At 40.8% G+C, this 6,649-nt stretch overlaps 1 long non-coding RNA gene across 1 annotated transcript; it reads right to left on the minus strand.

The window, feature by feature from the left end:
- Window positions 550-1,195, minus strand: LOC110265482. The gene is made up of 2 exons (XR_002351626.1): window positions 1,135-1,195; window positions 550-967 (listed from the first exon to the last, which is right to left on the minus strand). It is a non-coding gene; the product is annotated as an uncharacterized LOC110265482 (long non-coding RNA).

Consider the following 6,649-nt stretch of genomic DNA (forward strand, 5'->3'; position numbering starts at 1 on the left):
CCATTTATTCTATCCCTTACAATATTCAGTACGCACAATCATCAAATCAATCACCAACTACAGTTATAATTCAACTCAATTCCATCCATATCAGAGAAAACAATATCAATTACAACTTCAAACACTCACAACAAAGCCCAAAGACATCCGCAGCCTTAACCTGAATTCAATAATCCAATTGAAGCACTAAAACATCATCAAACTTATTCCAAATTTCATAACCTCAAACCAAGCTTATTTCTATCAATTAGTCTCTCATAACAACAAAACTAATTACATTCACAGCAATAATCAAAACTCAATTCATCAGTTATCCATACCACAGCTTTTCAATAATTAACTCGGCATATTTCAATTTAATAAACTATACTAAATTAATCATTATTCACAACAGCATCTAAATTCAATCACAGCTCAGAATAATCACAACAACTAACTAATTTCAAATGCATTTCAAATCATTCATGTCAATTAAGAAATTCTTAACCATTTGCACTTATCCAAATAACTTTGTAGGCATTCTAAATTAAAAACGTTAAATCCCCTACCTCAAAGTCGAAACTCGCAAAAATCACTAAACGCAGCTGCTCCATTAGCAGTTTCCAGCATCTATTTCCATGGCAGCAACAATGACAAAGTGAAACGCCTCCTATCCTCTCCGATCTGGGATTCCAGAAGTAGCAGCCATTTTCAAATAGAACCAGCAGCATCGTGAGGTGGTCACGGCAGCAATCAGAAACGGTGAATTCAAATAGGATAATAGTAAAAATTCTGTAAACTCCATGCTAACTCAAATTGAAGCAAGAGCCAGAATGCCTTACCTCAATTAGACAATAATAGAACGAGAAAACGGCGGCAGCAGAAGCATTAACCGGAATAATAGCAGTCTCATTTTCTTAAGGCAGCGACGATGGTTGCAACAGGACAAAGGATTTGAATCGAATAGGAAGCAAGAGCAAACACAACTCTGGAAAATTCAGGACAAGGAACGTACTAAAAAGTTAAATCGTTAACAAGGATGGTAGTGACAAAGGAAGTGTGTAAATGGAACAGAATCAAATAAAGTAATAGACCAGATCCAGAACAGCAACTCCGGTGATCTTCTCCAGCAACAAGGACGACAGTTTGGCTTACCATCTTCAGCAGTGGCGTAGATTGGCGGCGATGGACCTTCAGTGGCAGCAAGATAGAAAAATCTGTAGTAGCTCTGTTGTGACTGGCGCGAAATAGAGGCTCTGCTCCTCAGTGGCGTCTTCTCCATCAATGGCGACTTGGACCACAGGAACCTAGGCAGTGGCGACGGCAACCACCACGGCGCGTTCACAGCTCCTCCCTCATCTCTGTCTTCCTCAATGACGGGGCGAACTCCAAGGTTGCGGCAGGAAGATCGACGACGTTCGGTCTCCATAGCGATGGCGGTGAGACGCCGGTGATGGCGAGCTACACAGCGGCTGGGTGCGACGACTCCTCTTCTTCCTTATTTAATTACCTTTAGTAAAATAATTTTCTTAAAATAAAGTTATCAACAAATATAATAAATCACAAATAACCAATTATTTGATTTTCAAAAACTAGGGTTGTTACATTGATTATGTCTTAAGGTGGGTAGAAGTCATAGCCACTGTAACAAATGACAACAAAGTTGTGATAAGCCTCTTGAGAAGGAACATCTTCAGCAGATTTAGAGTTCCCAGAGCTCTCATTAGTGATGGAGGGACACACTTCTGCAACAAACAACTTGAGACACTCCTTCTCAAATATGGAGTCAAGCATAAAGTGAAAACTCCATACCACCCACAGACCAACGGACAAGCTGAAATTTCCAACAGAGGGCTAAAATAAATTCTTGAAAAAACTGTTGGAAGCTCAAGAAAGGATTAGTCTAAGAAGCTGGATGATGCACTATGGGCCTACAGGACAGCCTACAAGACACCCATTGGGATGTCTCCATACCAACTGGTATATGGCAAGGCTTGTCACTTACCAGTTGAACTTGAGCATAGAGCGTTTTGGGCTCTAAAAATGATAAACTATGATGAGAAAGCTATTGGAGAAAAGAGATTAATGCAACTCAATGAGCTGGAAGAATTTAGAAATCAAGCATATGAGAATGCAAAAATCTACAAAGAGAACACAAAAAGGTGGCATGACCAAAAGATAGCAAGAAGAGAGTTCACTGAAGGACAGAAGGTGCTACTCTACAACTCAAGACTCAAGTTCTTCCCTGGAAAACTTAAGTCTCGATGGTCAGGACCCTTCACCATACTCAAGGTGTTTCCCTATGGTCATGTAGAGCTCATGGAGGACAAGACTCAGAGAACTTTTACTGTCAATGGCCATAGACTCAAACACTACTTGGGAGGCTCCTTAGAGGAGCAGAGAGTGAGCTACAAGCTCAACTAAAGATGAAGGAATGTCAAGCTAGTAACACTAAAGAAGCGCTAGTTGGGAGGCACCCCAACACTTTATCCTTTTTGATTTATTATTTTTTGTAGAAGTAGTTTAAAATCTATTGCTTTAGATAGTTTACATTTCAGTCTCACATTTGTGTTACATTACCAATTAGAATTAGATTGAACAACTATGAACAACTAAACCCCTTTTATTGGGTTAGGGAGCTCTGTTGTAATTTGATGGATCAATAATAGTTTTCATTATTCTTCTTCTTTCTTTTCTCTTGATTTTACTAGAAAGCTTTCAATCTTCATCCAATTGGGTAGTTGTCTTGGAAAAGAAGCTATTCATACTTGGATCTCTTCGGAACCTTGGAAGAGGAAGGAAGAGATCATGCTAGAAATGCTTTCTCATGTTGGACCAAATTGGAGTTTGGATGGATATAGTGACATATAATCCTACCAACACTTTGATTTGGGAATACATGTGGTATAATCAGTGACCATACTTCATCTCTTCTCATGAGCAATTAGACCAAGGAGTTGGCTATTGATCAAGATTTGAGAGATTGGGTTGCCAAGGAATTGGAATCCAATCACTTAAGATTGCCAAGGAGATCAATGAATGCATTGATTGAGGAAGAGATGAGAATGAACTTGATCCGGAGAATACAACATCTCCTGAGCCCAATGAATCCCCCATTTCTGATCTTACCCATTCTCTTTACTTTTTGCCATTTACTTTTATGCTCATTTTCCCAAGCCCCCATTTAAGATTCTGCAATTTACTTTCCGTTATTTACATTCTGACATTTATTTCCAGCAATTACGTTTTCAGTTATTTACTTTCCCGCCATTTACTTTTCTGCAAATCTCAACTCAATTTCTGCTTAGCTCAACTAGAACATTTCTCTGATTAAAGTTGCTTGACCAATCAATCCCTGTGGGATTCGACCTCACTCTATTGTGAGTTTTTACTTGACGATAATTCGGTATACTTGCCGAAGGAAATTTGTTGAGAGACAAGTTTTTGTGTATCAAGTTTATGGCGCCGTTGCTGGGGATTGATTTTGTATCAACAATGATTAAATTGGTGGATAACTAGATTGAGCATTTTTCTTTTATTTGATTTAATTTCTGTTTGAGTGATTTATTTTCAGTTTTAGTTATTTTCTTTCCTTTATCCCTTACCCATTTGTGGTGTTCTCTTATTTATTACAATTCAGTTCACTAACCCACTTACTGTTTGATATATTGCATCACTCACACTAACAGCATTTCTGACAAGAATACTTCCTGTATTTATCTCCTTCTTGCTTGTGCCTTGTTGGTTGTATGACAGGTAGAAGAAGCGGGGCTTCAACTTCCTTTGATTCTGAACCTGAGAGGACCTTCCTTAGATTAAGGAGGGAAGCAAGAGGAAAGAGAGTCGTTGGTGCTGAGAAAGAGGAAGAGTACTTTGAACCAGACATGGATGAGAATATGGAGAACTCTCATGAAGAAGAGGCTCACAACCATGGCAGAGAAGGTCCAGTGCATCATGCTGGATAAGAGAGAAGAGTTCTAGGCTCTTAAATCAATCCAAACCCAGGAAACTGTGGAAGTAGCATCCAAAAGCCAACCATACATGCCAATAACTTTGAACTAAAGCCACAGCTCATCACCCTTGTTCAAAACAACTGTTCATTCGGAGGAAGTGTCCAAGAAGACCCCAATCAACATCTAACCACCTTCCTGAGGATATGTGATACTGTGAAGTCTAATGGTGTTCATCCTGACACCTATAGATTGCTTTTGTTTCCCTTTTCACTCAAGGACAAAGCATCTAAATGGCTGGAATCTTTCCCGAAGGAGAGTTTAACAACCTGGGAAGATGTGGTGAACAAATTCTTGGCGAGATTCTATCCTCCTCAAAGAATCAACAGGTTGAGAGCTGAGGTACAAACCTTCAGGCAACAAGATGGTGAAATCCTCTATGAAGCATGGGAGAGGTTTAAGGACTTGACAAGAAGGTGCCTGCCAGATATGTTCAATGAATGGGTACATTTACACATTTTCTATGAAGGTCTTTCTTATGAATCAAAGAAGGCAGTAGACCACTCATCCGGGGGATCTCTGAACAAGAAGAAGACCATTGAAGAAGCCATAGATGTTATTGAGACTGTAGCTGAGAATGACTACTTCTATGCTTCTAAAAGAGGCAACACTAGAGGAGTGATAGAGCTAAACAACGTAGATGCACTGCTGGCTCAAAATAAGTTGATCACCAAGCAGCTGGCTGACTTTACCAAGAAGATGGAAAGGAACCAAGTAGCAGCAATCACTACCTCATCAGCGGCTCAAGAAAGAGTGAATGCAGAGACAGAGGATGATCAGGAACAAGCCAACTACATTGGGAACTCACCTAGGCAGACCCATGATCCATACTCCAAAACTTATAATCCTGGTTGGAGGAACCACCCAAACTTCGGGTAGGGAAATCAACAAGATCAAGGCCAAGATCAGAGACGTCACAACCCCAACAATAATGCAACTCACCAATATTCCACACAGAGATCATATCAGCACCCACCTAACAGCACCTCTCAACATCCATATCAAAACCAAAATGGCCCTTCTCATCCCTCCAATCTCAACTCACCATCATCCGAAGATAGACTCTCAAGGATTGAGACTCTACTTGAAGGCATATGTAAGGAAACCCAAGATAACAAGGTGTTCAAGGAGGAGGTGCGAGCCAATATCAAAAACCAGGGAGACACCATCAAGAGGCTAGAATTTCAAGTGGGATACCTCTCTGAGAAGATTCCCAAACCTACTAACAGCTTCCCAAGTGACACAGAGAAAAACCCGAGAGGTGAAGCAAAGAAAGTAAGATGGGAAGAATGCAAGATGGTCACTATAAGTGATAGGGGGACTGAGGAAGAGCTGAACAAACCCTTCGAACACTCTGGAGATACTGCAGAAGAGAAGCAGGAAGAGGGTCACCAAGAAACCAAAATTACACAGAAGGAGATTTTGAACCTCTATGCACCTTTTCCCCAAAGACTCAAGGGTGGTGTAGAAAAGAGAATATACTCAAAGTTCCTTGATATGTTTGCATCTCTCCATGTAAACATACCATTCATCAAGGCTCTCCAACAAATGCCCTCATACATTAAGTGCATGAAGGAGCTGCTGACCAGGAAAAGCTCACTCAAAGGAGGGCAAACAATAGTGATGAATAAGGAGTGTCGTGCTCTCATTCAACCAGAGTTGCCTACAAAAAGGAAGGATCTAGGGAGTTTTCACATCCCCTGTGCCATAGGAGAAACAATGTTTGATAAAGGACTCTGTGACCTGGGAGCAAGCATCAACTTAATACCTTTATCCCTTATGAAGAAGCTGCAGATCAATGAGCTAATGCCCACAGACGTAGTCATCAGGCTGGCTGACAAAACTCAAAAACAAGCAGTAGGAGTTGTTGAAAACGTGTTGGTGAAGGTTGGGAACTACTTCCTTCCCACAGATTTTGTCATATTGGAAATGGAAGAAAGTCACCTTCACCCAATCATATTGGGAAGACCATTCCTAGCTACAGCCAGAGCGCTTATAGATGTGGAGCGAGGAGAACTAATACTGAGGATACATGATGAATAACTCGCATTCAATGTCTTCAAACCCTCACAAGAAGCATATCAAGAAAACAAGGAACCAAAGGAAGAGCACGACAAGGCACTGGTGGAAGAAACAAGCATTGAAACACAAACTGTACGCCTGGGAATCCCTTTTGCTGATAAGCAAAACAGTCAGAAGGTACCACAGCTAAAGGAAATCCAAGAGGAACCAAACCCACCAGAGTCATATGAGACCAGCAACAAAATTTTCTTAGAAAAAGAGGCCACAAAGAGCAGGGCAGCATTAAAAGAAACAAAGAAAAAGGCACCAAGGAGATGGAGGAACAAGAAGATTCCTATAGAGGATTTCTCTCCAGGGGATAAAGTGATCTTAGCTTATCTCCTAGCTATCCCACCTCATCTCCCCACCATCCCATCTCAGATGCCTAAAGTTTTCACCATCAGCAGAATTCTCTCCTTAGAACATGTGGAGATCTTTAATGAAGCCAATGGAGATAGAATCACTGCGAGGGGAAAGATTTGAAGCATTACCAACCACCCTGACAAAGGCAGAACGTCAAGCTAGTGACGCTAAAAGAAGCGCTTCATGGGAGGCAACCCATGTTTTATATGCTTTTAAAGTAGTTAATAATGCAAGGT

This window comes from Arachis ipaensis, chromosome B08 (assembly GCF_000816755.2).
Source record: "Arachis ipaensis cultivar K30076 chromosome B08, Araip1.1, whole genome shotgun sequence".
In the NCBI taxonomy this organism is placed as follows: Eukaryota; Viridiplantae; Streptophyta; class Magnoliopsida; order Fabales; family Fabaceae; genus Arachis; species Arachis ipaensis.